Source organism: Colossoma macropomum, unplaced genomic scaffold (assembly GCF_904425465.1).
Source record: "Colossoma macropomum unplaced genomic scaffold, Colossoma_macropomum, whole genome shotgun sequence".
NCBI classification, from domain to species: domain Eukaryota; kingdom Metazoa; phylum Chordata; class Actinopteri; order Characiformes; family Serrasalmidae; genus Colossoma; species Colossoma macropomum.
The window spans coordinates 16,846,629-16,862,900 of NW_023494795.1; the positions used below are offsets into that span (position 1 = coordinate 16,846,629).

At 38.4% G+C, this 16,272-nt stretch overlaps 1 protein-coding gene across 3 annotated transcripts in view; it reads right to left on the bottom strand.

The window, feature by feature from the left end:
• Positions 1-16,272, bottom strand: part of cdc42bpb (CDC42 binding protein kinase beta (DMPK-like)) — a 65,754-nt gene that overhangs the window by 44,486 nt on the left and 4,996 nt on the right. The window lies entirely within an intron of this gene.

A 16,272-nucleotide genomic window follows, 5' to 3' on the forward strand; every position in this document is an offset into this window, starting at 1 on the left:
GGAAAGAGCATCATCTGCTTTCCAAGAGGCGATTCATCACAGGAGCCTAGCACTTAGCATCAGGTTTACAGTCAATAATCTACAGCACCGGCGAGGCCCTACACGTGACACTCACCTAAGAGTTTCAGTGCCGGTTGACGGCACTCCAGCTGAAAACACTACCAGGATTTATTTATAGAAAACGACTACTGTCTTTCACATTATCAGCCACACTAATACTTAAATGTTGTAAACAGCTAATAGGTACTGGTATTAGTGCTCAATGGAAACAAATTGTGTCACTGGTAAAAAAAAAATACTGATTTCAAGATGCTAAAAATTCAAACAACTGACAATATTGGCTGATATTTTTATAGAATTAAATATTTAAACAGATTCCAATAGTTTTACTGACTCATATGATGTGTCAGGTCTCAATTATTGTATTTTTTAAACAAAGATAAAATACAGAAGCTCACGAATAGGCCTAATAAAAATAAAACAAACCACTTAAATGAGATGATCGCAATGATTTAAGTTGATCACAATTTTACATCCCAACTTTAACTATTTTATATCTGCATAGCAACAAACAATGTGAATTGGGTGCATTTTTTAGGTGTGTGGAGTTTTAAACAAATTTTAAAAAATCAGAGAACACATTTATTAACCCATATCATGAGTCTAACAAAAACAAGAGATCTAACTTTTGACGTCTGCTAGAACACTTTGATGGCAGCAGTCAGTAATATTTGGTTTATCTGAGCTCTACCTGCATCTGTCATTGTTATCATCATCAAGGAAGCAATATAGCAAACCAGCCAATTTGGCCAAGCCGGGCTTGTACCTTAAGGGCTGCATACAATGAATGAACAAATACAATTAAATCGTCAAATGCAATTTTCTATGGCAAATATTGGTCAGCTAAAATTTTATTACCATGACAGGCCTAATAATGATCTAACACTATTCAACTGTTCAAGAGAACCACACCAATGAAGTGCATTCACACACACAAAAAAGTTATGTGGCATAGCACACACAAACATAACACAAGACTGTCATCACTGCGGAGACAACCAGACAGGGATATAATGTCAGATTATGTTCTGCAGAAACCAGTTTCAGGAACAATTTCAATTACAATGAATGTGAATGAAAATAAATGTCATTTAATCGCTTGAGCTGGGAATCCTGATTTTTATATATTGTATAAAGCAACATTACTTGTGCTGAATCAGCAGTAAATACCTTAATATCAAAGCCTTGTGTATTACATGGAACCTTAATAATCAGTTGATTTTATTGGCTGACCGATACATTTACCAGGCCCTAACCGGTATCTGCAGATATTCAGACACAGCCAGACAAGATTACTCCACATCAATCCAAAACTGTCTTACTGCTCTTTACATGATGACTAATGCTCCACTGTACCTGTGCTCATGACTATGAAGCAAGAAGGTGAGGATTTATGAGAGATAAGGCCTGAGCTTGGAGGCCTACGCGCTGCATGGATGATGACCACCCACTAAGAACACAAACACTAAGCTAAATGAGATATGACTGTAAGCAGACACATGCAACCTTCCACCACCTCCACACCAACAGCAGAAAGACAGAGAAATAAAAACCCACTTAGCTACTAAATTATACTTGGCACATCCAAATTTTACAAAAGCTCCTCTTTACAGGCTATTTCATCATAATCACTGGCTTCTGTCCTGCGTGCATCATGTCCAAAAAACCTCCAAGAGACAAAGCAACTGAGAGTTGCACACTTTTCTGGAAGCACTCCTTAAGGACAAAGGCAATCTTTTCATGTTCAATATTGCTTTTTTGGGGGGTGGGGTGAGGAGGGGTGTTCATATGTGTAATCTGATAATCCTCTCAGCCTGAATAATGCAGCATTTCTGTTATTCACACAAGCCATGACCTCTCAATTACAATAAACTCATCACCACAATCTGAATGATTAAGTCTGAAATCAGAGCGGCAGCTGCGAAGAATGGATATTGCCTGAATATTTATCCACTACTTTACATAGGACAGTTGCGGTAAAAGTGGGGCAAAAGGGTGCGAAACTAACATTAGATAAAAGACTCAATACTGAAGTCATATCAACTCATCTTGAAACTGTGCCACTCAAAGAAGTCCAAGGCTCTTTTTGGCTCAGTAAGGTCCTGATGGAACACAGAGTGCTGCCTACTGTTCCAGCAGCTGCTCCAGCCTCTCTAAATACAGGTCCATTCACACCAGTGCCAAGCTGACTTACATACACAGGCGGGCCAAAGGAAAGGACCTTGAAGCAGATTCACTGCTGTTAATTTTACAGCAAAGCTTATCATGATGTGAAAGCAAGGCTCAGACACTCAGAGATAATCTTAAATTAAAATTCAAAAAGGAAGAATTAGGTAGCTGCCACAAGATGAATGAGAATAAAACAGATCAGGTAGTAAGAAGTTTGGATCTTATGGCACCTAAAAATATGTAGGGGAAAAAATATATACCACAGTTTTATTCTAAAACACTGATTCTCTTTCCGGCCGCTGAGACTGTAAAAATAAGTCTTAAGCCATAAGGACACCTGAAAACAGAGCACTGGAAGTGGCAGAGACCTGCAATGTTTCATTGCATGGACAAAGACAGATGATTTGGCTCAAGAGAAAGTGAATCAAACACCCTCTGGCTGAAAAAATACTGTCCTGCCTTCCACAAAGCACATTAGACGATTCCTCATCCATCACAAGGAGCATTACATTACTCATCTATGGTCTGACATACATAAACTTGTCAAAAGTCATTTGACAACAATTAAATTCAAAACAAACTTCATACCAAACAAAATGCAACATTACTGAACAAATAGACATTTCAATGTATATTTATTGCTAGGAACGCACCACTACACTACTTCTTGCCTGAAACAATAATCAATAATTAACACCTTATTGTGGCCTATATTATATATAATATATTTTGCATTTTACATTTCAAAACAAATATGTACATATCAAAAATGCATCATTTTATTACTTATATATTTTTTTTACTACTCATAACCACAGCCAAATCAGACAAGCAAATTATTGACAGCTTTTACATTATTTTATTCCACAATTTAACAGATGGTCTTATCCAGGGCCATTCATAACAGTAGATGCATGTGACATTGGTAGTCTTACCAAAGTACTCCTCTTAGTACAGCAATGGTGTTCTTGTCTGAAATCATTCCTCAGTCTCCTGTGTGTGAGGCACTAGCATTAACCACTATGCTCCACTAAGTTTAAAAGAAGGGAAATTCCCATCACTAGTGACTACATATGCCTCAGTGCCTGTACCCAGACAAAAACAGGATGTTAAATTAGTGGTTGTGATTATAACTACATCCTCACATTTATCAGCATACATATACATACATACATACATATATATATATACATACATACATACATACATATATATATATATATATATACATACATACATACATATATATATATATATATACGTGCCCCTTTTTAATGCTGAACAAGGCAATAGAATTAGCTAGAATTTGGCTAGACATACAAAATTAGTTGCTCGAGTGAGTGATTGAAGATCTTTGCTCGTTTTACAGTGCACTATTAACCTTATGTAAAATTTCTAAAATTAATAGCTATGTCAAGGAAGGACAGCTTTCCCTTAGGCGGGCTAAAAAGTAAAAAAAAAAATAAATAAAAAAATAAATAAATAAAAAAAAAAACAAAAAAAAACAAAAAAAAACACCTAACCAGTCTACATCAGCCTGCCACAATGACTGGCCCATTCCCAACAAGCTAGGCTCTGAATGGACTGCACTACTGGATGAGTGGAAATCATCCAACAACACGCCTCTGTGAAATGTCTAGATATAAAAGTGCATCTCCCATGCAGACATTTGCCTGCGCCCAGAGACAGTCACAGCAGTAGAGAGCCACTAAGTGGGAGACCACAGGAGGGAGAATAGTGTGCACTGTTCTGTCTGCACCCCCCCGCAACTCCTCCCAGAAATGTAGCAGTATCGGAAAACATGTATCTAAGTAAAGATGAACAAGTGAGGAAATCAGAAGGACTTTTGTCCACTGCCGGTCAGTAGGATGAGGAAACAGCACTTGAGAGATGGCTAACACAGTCTACACTGTTCTTTCCTCATCGCAGGGTCAGAACGGGTTCTGTAGGGCATTCGCCATGACTGGGGGCTGAAACAACGTTTATGGCCGTGGCAATGGCTAGAACAATCAAGAAAGGGCTTATGTCAGTTTTTAGCTGGCAGAATCAGAAGACAAAAAAAGAGAGCTGGAACTGAAAAACAGGCAGAATCACACTTGATCTATAACATCCAACAGTGTATGAATTCTACAAGCACTAGGACCATGTTCAGCTACAGAGCACTGCTCTAGATACTGCTTCTCCCCAGTAACACGAACAGCAACACATCTTTTATTTATTGATTTGCTTCATAGCCTTCTCAAAAGTGTGCCATAGATTAACACATTTAAGAAGCATGTGCAGAGAGCAAGCAGTAAATCCACAGATATCATTTATAATTTAAGATAATGACCATACCACATAGCCCACGCAAAGCACACAGTCTAATCAAAAATAAATCACTCACAAAGAAGAAATTATTAACCAACCATCTCACACTAAACACATAGGCCTGTGGGTTATAAAGCTAAATATCAAACATTCCTTCTGAATTCCAAACATATGTGCTACTGATTGGCAGGGATTCCCTGCTGAGTTTGGATGTTTGCAGAGTGAATGAGTGACATCAGGGATCTTACAGATAGTATCCTGGGCTGCTGCATTAGGCATAATCCTCACAAATACAGCACATTAGGAGTCATATCTCTTCTCTTCCAGGAACCAGAACTGATGCTTGCTTTGGAAGATGCCAAGCTACACATAAGTGAAATCAGTTGAGTAACAGAATAGCTAAACAGTCAGCAAATGTTCTTTTAGAGGGACATATTTTTACACTGCTTGATTAAGCAATGCCCTTTAAGAGCACAGTTGAGAACCAAAACAATCAAACACAACTATACTAAAAATTGAGCGCAACTAACTCTTAGAGTTTCTAATCCAGATCAATTGGACCAAAAAAAAATCTACTGCTCCGTGCGAGTGTGCCAAGTGATTTGGTCAAGCGCAGAGCAAAACTTCATAAGGTTCCCCAACATGTGTTCTGGCAATGGCAGACTGTGTTGTCAACTGTGTAAAAGTAATCTTTCATTGGGTGATACTAAAGTCCTTATAGAAATGTCTGTCCATTTAGTGGTCATTTTGGCAAAAACCCCAGGCAGTTATTTCCAGTCTTACAAGACCCTGCTCATATCTCTTTGAATAGAGAACTACAAACCTGAAACTGAAAGCCACAGTAACATTTGAAAAACATATTTTAAATCATTGTGAAATCTGAAAAAAATTGCATAAATAGTTTGCAGCGTTTGGCTCAAATAACGCAAAAAGCATGTTTACTCAAATTGCCTTGGCTACTGCGCATATGCATATCTCCACAACGAGGGAGGGCATTTCCCACTTGCGGCTTTCCCAGCTTGTGGCTGTTTTTACTGAAGCAGGGGACTTTCCCTGTAAACATACTCCTTGCTGAGCGTTACAAGCTATCCCATTCGTTTTTCAACCAGTAAGCCGTCTCCTCCTCCTTTACATTGTCTTGGGCAATACCTGCCAAACAGTTGGTATACACAGGCTACTCCAGGACTTTTCAAGTCAATACCAATAAGGAACCACTAAGTAAACAATGTTAATTATACCATGATTTATCAACGTTTCTCATTACTTATCCAGACGGTGGCAGTCCACCATAGGCTAATTTTTTAAAGTTTCATAATTATCTGAAAATATCTTTACACTTCTCATGATAAAATAATAGCCATTGTTTTGCCGCATTGCTTTGGCAAAGCATCTCATTCCCAGTCAGCCCTCTTCCTGTTCCCTGTTGTATGCATGAGGCATGAGGCATTTTGAGGACACAACACTGTTTGATTTGCGGTAAGTACCATGAACTTTACAGTATCCCCTGCAGTTTCCACTAGCCCAAACACAATCTTATGGTTAACAATGTAAGACCACAAACAGATAATGCAGGTAATTAAAGCAGAAGTTGTCACTGATGATTAACAATCTTAGTTAGAGAACATTAACATCAGTGTGTCCGACTTGTCTCCTCACTTTAAAACAGACATTTAGCTTGTTTCTGTTTTGGAAAAGTTGACATCAATGCTGCTATCATGTCCTTCAAAATACGACTGCATGCTGTGACCACAGCTACTGTAATATTCGAGTTCTAAAATGTGATTCTTTCTTAAGGTCTTTGCTGTGGCCAGCAAGGCGGCAAACATACAAGATTATGTCATGCACATGCTCTGACAAAGTAATAATTTTCAGCACATGATGAGCAAGCTGGCTCTTCATGTAACATTTGGCTATTTGTAATGTTAACTAATCAGGATAACTTACCAAGGTTATTGCTGCTGTTTTAAGCTTAATGTTTGTGCTTCACATGTTACATATGCTGCCCTAGTCTTTTTTTTTTTGCTTTGACCATTTGTGAACTGTTAAAATCCTTTATCATGCTTTGTGGGTGTGACCTCTTTGCTGTGTCCTCACCATTTATACCCATAACAAGTGTGCTTATGAATAAATTACTAAAGCACAAAATTGCTTAGAGCACAAAGTTCTGTGCAGATCTAACCTCTTAAATCTTGCTCTCAAAGTACACTAGACTGATGCATTTAACTTCAAAATATACAAAATCTTTTTCCAGCGGACCATGCCTCTGGGCCCCCAGAGGGTTAGAGTAAGGTCCACCCACTGTAGCCTCACAAAACCCTGTGAGGGAAACACTGTACATGCCTTTAAAAAGACAAGACATAAGGATAACAAGTGGAGCTGCATTGCGAAACATCCACAAGGCCTGGTCTGGGGATTCTGTTAGCCATTTCCTCCTCTCCACACAGGAGGTCTTCATACTACTCAGAGAGAAGAAAAACATCAGAGATCCTGGCAACTCTGTCACAAACCAGTCTTACCTCCCTGCTATTCTTGGCCTGAAGAAACCAGGCCTGTGTACATGGGAGCCCAACCTTTGGGCAAACATAAGAGAAAGAAGATCAGAAGACATGCTTGCTGCTCACACTCAAAATGAGGAGCTCTGTAATTTATTTTCTCTTCAACTTCCCCAGTCCTCTCGGTATCAGTCTTATCGTGCATATTCTATGTTGTTTGCTAGTTCCTGCTACATTCTTCTGTATTCTATCTTCTCTTGTTTGTGAGTTATGGGAGTGTATGGGAGTCCCAACCCTAAGGTGGGGCAACTAAGCTCTAAGAGCCACCACACCTGAGTAACATGCTCTAAAAGCTGGCACACCCCTGTTAGGTATCACAACTGGTTGGCAGTTACAAAATACCAAGAACACTACTCAGGGGTGAGGCCTGCATTACAAAAATATCTATCCATCAATGAAACAAATGTGTGTTTGTTAAGGATGTTAAGGATCATGGCTAGATAGCGATGTCACCTTAAAGCCCACAATCCAAACTGAAGTTCATTAAGGTCATCGTTTGATAAAAAAATGATGAAGAAATATTAGCCAATAAAAACAGACAATCAAAAGTACTTAACTGGGTATGCTATTCTCTTTGTTGATCCCATAACTGCAAACACAAATAGAGCAATAAGGGATTAGCAACTACTATAATCAAATGAGCAATGTGAAAGATAAATGAACTTTGACCCTTATGACTCAATTGTACAAAGACACAAAGTAACAGAGACATAATCAGTATCATAAAGCAGGTCCAATTGACATAGTCTAGCAGTTAAGTGGGCTGACAGGCACAAAATGGCTTATTAAACATTAATAGGGATGTCAATGTGAGAAGAACAGGGAGTGGAGTCTAGTATATGTGCTTAGGCTGGTAGAGTGAGGAGGAGGGGGGTTGGTTTGGCTGGTAACAGGAGGTAAAAGCATCAGGGCCCCGCCCAGGGTTAATCTATTATCCTGCACCAGCTGCCACGCAGGCCCAGCCCCCATCAAACCAGCCATTTACCGGCAGCTCCCTGCAGAGCCGGCTGCCTGCCAGGCAGCCCTGCGGACCCGTGGCTGGATCCCTGCTTTGCCTATACTCAGGAACCTTGGTGTGCTTTACTACAGATGGGCCAGGCCTGGGGATAAAAGAGCAGGTATGGTATAGTAAGATGTAAAGCCATAGGCTCTGACATGGAAGGCCGCACCACAATCCTCAGCTCTCAGGGATTTTCTCCAGGGCTCCCTTGGGAAAATCGGATAACTTTCCTCGTGTGCCAGCTGAGGAATGAGCCAGCCATCTGAGGGTGAGAGGGTCAGCGAAAGACCTCCCTCTTAGGTTCTGAGCTCATCTGACAAAAGGACACCCCCAAGAGGCCTTACACCAAAAACGATAGAACGCCATTAAAGCTCAACTAACCCACATCCTCTTGTACAAGCCAGGAGGAAAACATAAGCCCCAGGCTGACAATAAAAGCCAGGAAGACATAGGTGGAGCCTTTTGACATGGAGGCTACTTACACTGAGACCACATGGCCTATGGTCTCAGTTCACCATAAACGCTTAAACGAAGGAATGAATGAACGAATTACTACAAATGCAACCATTCCCTTCCTCAATCTTGGGTTCTAAGGGCTGCTGAAGCTAAAGGCTAAAGCTTCAAAGCCAAAGGGCCTCAGGGTCAAAATGGGTTGCTGCTACAATGCCATTCAACAGCTAGCACATGTTTTCTTACAATGTGATTTGCCTCAATCACCACCCCAGCTGGACCAAGCAAAAAGTGACTCATACTCGTCAGAACAAAACGATTTTGCCGCTTCCTGCCTGCAGCTCTCTTCCATAGATTGAACATCCTAAAATCCAAGAAAATGTTTTGTATATGATAAGCCTGATTCTTTAAAACTACATTCATTTGAACACTTTGCTGATTCAATCCTCACATCTAACTATCTTAGCATGATGAAAGGGTAACAGGGTTTCCTGTGGTGAATGACTGAAGCCACAACACATTTAAATACAGCATTAGCTGACTTGAGTTACCTCATTAATGCAGATTTTCTAACCACAGACCCTGGTTTTGAACAGTACAAATAACTTTCTTTTCTTCAGATGTGAACTTCAGCTTCCCTTTCTGTGGGCTGAAAGAAATAGACACGACCCTGGTAGTAATGCAAAACCTTTCTAAAGCCTTCTGCAGTTACACAGAAATACAGTACAGAGCAACCTGAGCAAGAGAGCTGCCTTATCAAGTCTCTAGGCATCCTCAAGTTCAATGAAATACTTTTCAAGACTTTTGAAGCAACTTTAAATGTAATTTAAGAGCAAATTTGCAGTAACAATACACAGAATACAAAAAAACAATTCTTCAACCACATCACTCTCTCTGTGTAAGCTAGCTCAATAGCAGGTAACTTAACTTAAACACACCCCTACCTCATCACAGTGACACAGTAATCCTCACTATGTGATGTGATGCTATTTTTTTATTATTAAAAATAAAAATTAACAGGAGTTCAAAAACAGCTGCTGCGCCCCACCACACGGACCAAAGACAGTAGTACCAAAGGCATGAAATGGTCAGTGATATTTCTTGATTGAGAACACAGCCCGCATCAAGGTCACAGCAACTCTGCAACTTTCATCTCTTAGCAATGCTTACACTCTCAATGATCATTCTAGTACTGCAATGATGAGAGTTTGAAACTATCAGCTGTATATTGCACTTGCACAGAGCAACTCACTCGCACATGACACTGAATAAATAATTTTTTTTGGAAAGTGTTCTGTTAAGCTGTTGCTAAAACACTTCTGCAATGTCACTTCTTGCCTGAATGGACTAAAAATCTCACATGAGCTCTGGTGATTGGCAAGTTAGAGCAATGGTCCAGCCAAATACTGCATTTACGTGACTGAGTATTAGTGAATCAGACATGCTTCATGTGGGAAATTTGCTTCTTTGGTTTGTTTTGAGTACCTAAAAAGTAACAGAGGCTTATAGTCAATTGTTAGCATAATCCAAACCGCATGCCTAAATTCACAGATCTGAAAGTGGGGAGAAAAAGGAGGTTAAAAAAATATATCAAAACATATAGAGAAAATTTGACAGCCATGCAAGGTAGACCACCGAAAACATGCTTTGATCGTGAGACACCAAAAATGCAACCAACCTTTTCAGTGTAAACTTTGGAGATTTTTTTAAAAAAAAAGTCTAAACAACTCGCAATTAATGGAGATTATCGCAATTATTATTATTATTTATTCTGACTGCAATCATCTTTTACAGTTGTTAGATTTCACAGACATTAACTGAGACAAATAAATGTAAATAAAAGAAAGCAGTAAATGCATTGATTGAGAAATCATGGGACTTATGAAGGCAACAATTGTCAAGTATAGCTAAACAACTATATTTATGGTAAGGAGACAATATGAATCATCACCTTAAGACTCTAGCATGCTTACCAGTTAGGATAAAAGTCAAAACATTAAAGTTTTACCTTCAGTTTTCAGTGTTCAAAAGTACGTCATGATCATAGCACAGGATGTAACTGCCATCATTTGCTAGTTAAGGACAACTCGACCAATTAAAAGAGCACTGTCAGGGGCATAAATAAGGCCAGGTAATTTAACCTGTTACCACTCTCAAGCAGACGTTTGGATTAAGTTATTAATCAAAGCTATAATGAATTAACTGATTACCAAAACAGGTCTAAATGTTGGTGCACCTAAGGGGCATCTGACATGGCAAGAATTCAGCCTAAACAAAAAATAATTTCATCTTTAAATGTCAACATATATACAAACCATGTCTTTCTAAATGAGCTCACATTCATATATACATATAAAAATACTCCACCTACCCCCAATATTTAATAATAATTAATAAGTCTTACTTGAGCAAAAGAAAGACCTGATTATAAAAACAGCTAAGAAAGTTCATGTCAATGCTATAACATTGTAACTAATTAAAGGGAGAGCAAAAACATCAACGACCCTCTGTCTTAATCGGCAAATCATCTTCACGGTCAGAGTTAAACAGCCTGTGATGAGATAAAATATTTAATCAAGCTTGTATGGGCATGACAGTTCCAAATATGTGTGCTAGAACAGACTTGAACAGACAAAAACTATTCCCTTCCTGCACCCTCATTCCAATAATAAGAGCAAAGAAGAACCTTCTAACAACTACTGACAAGCTCCAGAATGCAATCAATCAAAAATACTGAAACCATCATACTAAGATATGTAGTTAAACCAACACAGAGTTCTCTGGGGGAGGTCTCATACATACATTTGGCCTTAAGAGAAGTACAGAAGTATGAGAGACCTGAACAGCTAATCTCTGTCATGCCTGCGGCCTAGTGCCTTAAAGCGAAGGAGGGGAAGGAAGGGGGAAGGGGAGACCGCCTCCACATGCCTTGTGTTGGGGGAGGATATTTTCAGGAATGAATGGAATTCCCTTCAGTAGTGCCACTGCTTCAAGTCAGGTGACTTCAATTTCTGTGGGACAGCAACTTTACAACATTATGTGTCCAAAACAAATTATTCCAAAAGGGCCAGTGAAGAACTTACGATCGCAAAGTTGTAACTCTATATCAACATGTTTTCTTATTCCTTGGCTCTACATAAGTAGAGGACTTACGTAAAATGTGCACCATTTGTTTTAAAAGACATTCCTGACATGCCCTGTCCTGACTCCCTGTTTTCTCTTGCCTCCAAGCACGACACCAACTCTGGTAAATAATGGCACATTTTACCTTTACCTCCTGAGTCTTCAGTGCTTGCAGGCATTTTTGTTCCAAGCTGCTAAAAAGTAAAAATACTGCACTTTCAACATAACATCACTGATATAACCTAACTGGCACAGTAACATCTCTATATTCCTACAAGGGTAGAGTTATACTCTGTCCTGCACTCCATTTTGCAATGTTTTGCAGTGTTCAGTTGTCTTGGCTGTTGTTTAAAGAGACTGAACGCATAAGACGGAAGTCAAACAACCCACGTTCATGATCTCAATATCACTTTCGATACATATTATGGCACCTTAATGTTAACGTGCCAAATGCCTCATTTCAAAAGGAATGTTGGATGAACAGGTGTCTACAAACTTTAATTTGATGTAGAGAACCACATAAACTACTTAAAATAAAAAATGAAACTGATTTTTGATTGACTTTATGTTAATTGCATGTCATCACCAGTCAATTGCACCAGTCACTCTTGTATCTTTTCAAACTTTTAACTGTCATTTTCACTGGCTAGACAAATTGCTAGTGTAAAGGCAAAAGCAAGCAAAAAATATACAGTTCTGTTGTAGCTCAAAGTCTGCCTAAAGTAAAGACAGACTTGTTTTTTAAATAACCACTGATCTGATAGGGATCACAATTAGTAAATTTGTAACTACAACTAGCCTACTTGGATAATGAACTCTGATGGCTTATGACAATAGTTTGTAAGAAAGCATAATAGCAGGAAAACATGATAGCAAACATACTGAAAACTATAGCACAGCAGATCACAAATCAGAAAAAAAAAAACATTATTCTGCAAACAGAATATTAAGATTTTTGTTTACACTGACATTGGTTTTCCACCATTAACCATTTCATTCTCCTGCCATAAGCATATTTCTACGTAGTAACCACTATGAGACACTTGTACAATCTATACAGAACACTGTCAAAATTCCCATTCAACTGAATGAATCATTATGTAACATGCAGCTAATCAAAACTAGATAAGCTGTAAACAACAATTAATCAATACGTTAAAAAAAAGTTAATTTGGTTTCATTTTGAATAAACAAAAATAGGTGAGTTCATCATTCAAGCTCAGAAATGTTTCTGAATTGTATGCACGAGGGTACTACAGTCAGTTTGACAGGCCTACAAAAATATCCAGCGTGCAGCTAAAAACAGTGGTGTTCAGCACCACTTTTTGGATGGAAAATAGCACAAATACAATGACGTACCCTGCCGAAAGCAAGCATCCACAAGCCTTAATACAGAAAGCTAGTTCATCTATGTTCTTGGAGAGAAAGTGTGATGCATGGCAGTATGAGGTAATCACACATGGCTGTGTAAAATTATAGAGAAGAATGTGGTGGACGTCAACGGCTTTCAAGAGCCATTGAGGTACAATGATTAATTAGTGCATTAGCACAGAACTCAGTTAATATTTGCACTCATAAGTGTACATCTTTCAACTATTTTATAAAGGCTTCTAAAGTGCCTAAGCCAGTCAGCTTTTCCATTTTTCTATGTCATTTTTCAGTTTTTGACATCATTCAAAGTAAATGCTGCCTTTTATGTTGTGTGTAAATTTCATGATGAACGGACCAAAAGAAATGGCCCAAAATTATTCAGTCAAAAAGTCTGGTTCCACTGACTTACATTAAAAGTGAAGTATGTTTTTTCCTTCTCCTGTAAAGTTACAATTTTGGAGATATGAGGTTTTGTTCTGACTGCAGTGATTTAAATCCCTATTAGCAAGATTGCACAGCAAAGCATTTTGCACATGCATACAAAAACATCAGTTGAAATTAATAATGTAATTTAGGCAGTTTGTACACAAAACATTCTCATTATGTTACCCAGCTTTACAACAGCTAGTATAAAGAACGCATTTGTGGATGGAGCACAGATAGGTCAATTATGCTTACATATTGAAAAACTGCCACAGCATGGAGTCTCCTCAGGGAGGTGACTGCTGAAATGAACATAACACAAGCACAGGAGTTTTAAAGGAAGCTTAAACTTTTGAATTTGAGGCACAAAATAAGTTTAATACAAATAAATATCCTCAACTGGTGTGTCCACAAATGTATTTTATAATTGTAATTTTATTATTCTAACTCAAATACAGAGTTCAGTTTTAAAACAACAGTTTTGGAGCCAAACATATTTGAGAAATTGGCAAGACAGGAGCAGCATTTTCAGATACAAGACAGCAAACATTTTATGCATACACTCGATGACTATTAAAGCAAATGTAATCCAAAATTGAAAAGCTAACCTTCTGAGTAAAAGGGCTTTTTTAAGCCTCGAGTGTGTGCCAAGAAAGTATGTGATGATCCAGGATGGCCAGCACAGTGAATACGAGTTGTGCAATAAACTCTCAGGCCTATTCAGGCAGATGGGAGATTTCAGGCTACAAAAACACCCATGGTGAAGGACATACCAGGCATTTCCAATGTAAGAGGAGTCGCAGACTATGCATTTCCTTCTTTTAAGCATCAATCGTTAGACCCTGTGACCTGGGGATTGGTTTACTGAAGATTCCTTCAAACCAACCTCTTAAAATCAGTTTAGCTGATTAAAAAATGACAGATTTCACAGTTGTGTGTCATGAACCAAAAGTGATTGAATTAATTTCCTGAAAATAAGACTCATTCAGGGTAAAGTCAGATATTTGTGCTTCAAGCAACAATTGGAGCAGATAACATTACCATGCTATTATTCAATGTCATTTAATTCCAAAAATGCATAAAAATAAACCTCCATTTCAAAAATTCTTAGAACTCAAACCAATGCTATTGAAAACACAAGGCAATTACATTAGGAGCATCTAAAGAGGTGTAATTCTAAGCTACATGACACAGCAGTTATTTCATCAAAACCATCATAACAACTATTTGAATGTCTGCAAGAACACACAGATAAAATTAGCCAACTAAAATACTGGATCGTTTACTGGTCTGTCTAATTAGCATATAATTGCTGATCTTGCTGTGTTTGGCCACAGTTTTATGCACAATGTTATGAGGTTTCAATTTACACAATGGAACATTCTGAGAGGTGAGCAAGTCGCAAAACTTTACAACTCTACTTCACACCAGGGGATTTACATTAATGAGAGTAGTAATGATATTAAACCATCATTAAAGAATGAAAAGCCTTTAAAATAGCATGTGTTAAGCTTAAGATGCATGAATCTGGGTTTAAGTGCAAACAGAAGAATCTACAACTGAAGCCTTGCAAGTTGACACTTCCACAGATGTATGCAAAGGGTTTCTACATTAGATCCCAAAGAACAGACCAGCTCTCCAGTACCTTGGGACAGATATGAGCCCCCAGGTGATTTAAAGAGACACACTGGCCACAATGAAAGATTGATCCAATGCTTTATCTGTTGTAAACATCCATTCTCGCTGGCTACATTGCTGCTGCTGTGGTCTTTCAAGCAAGATTTTCATGTTTTAAGGCTAGACTTCGTTTTGCTATATAGTGTTGAGGAGGACAGGTTCCCCAGCTAACATCACTGCTAGAAAGACTGAAATGTGACATTACAGAATTCTTCTGTGGCATATGAACATCCTTTCAAAATTCAACATATTTTTCAGAGAACACAGTGAAAAACATCTAGTCTCGTTGGTGCCGGGCAAGGGTGTTATCCAGGGTACTAGTCAATCACTCTGGCTTTGACATGCGCCCCTTCACATCACTAATTTGTGTCTTTGATAAGAGGTTTGACCAGCACACATTTAGAACATCAATATTTGCTTAATACTAGCAAGTAGGCCAACTATTAGGCTAACTATTCTAGACAGAATAGGCATTAGGCTAACTTAGTTCAATGTTGGGTGCATATTTATTGACACATACCACAAAAAAAAAGGATCAACTGCACAAATTAGGCTAACACAACCTTGTCTAATAACAGACACAGCCAGATCAAAAGTCAAAAGCAAAAAATGCAGTAGCTCTGTATTTCACACACGCTTCAAGTGGGCCAAAAATGAAAAAAATACCATTGCTACATGAATGTGACGACTGCACTATTTGCATTGCGCAGCAATACTAAATACTACAATGATTATCATGGAAGCCTATGGCAAAAGATGTGACAGTGTACAGTGGCAGTGTAAACTAACTGTACAGTAACAATACAATACATATCATGATACAAGCTCCTCAATTTAACACAATGACAAAACACACCAGATGTTGACCAAATTCTTGCTGGTTAAATTTTGTTCTTAAAACTATAGCAATAATGAATGAATGAATAAGGAAAGGGAGAATGACAGACATGTTTAATAACCACATCATATTTATGGTCTGAGGTGCTGGTCATATGGTAAAGTAAGTCTGTAACTGTAAAATTATTAGTGAACAACTTTTATATGGAGCCCTGCTGGTGACATCCCACATAAATAAAAATAAGGTGTGGCCACGACTTAGTAAGGCATGGGAATGAGATCCTAATGCATTGCCATGAC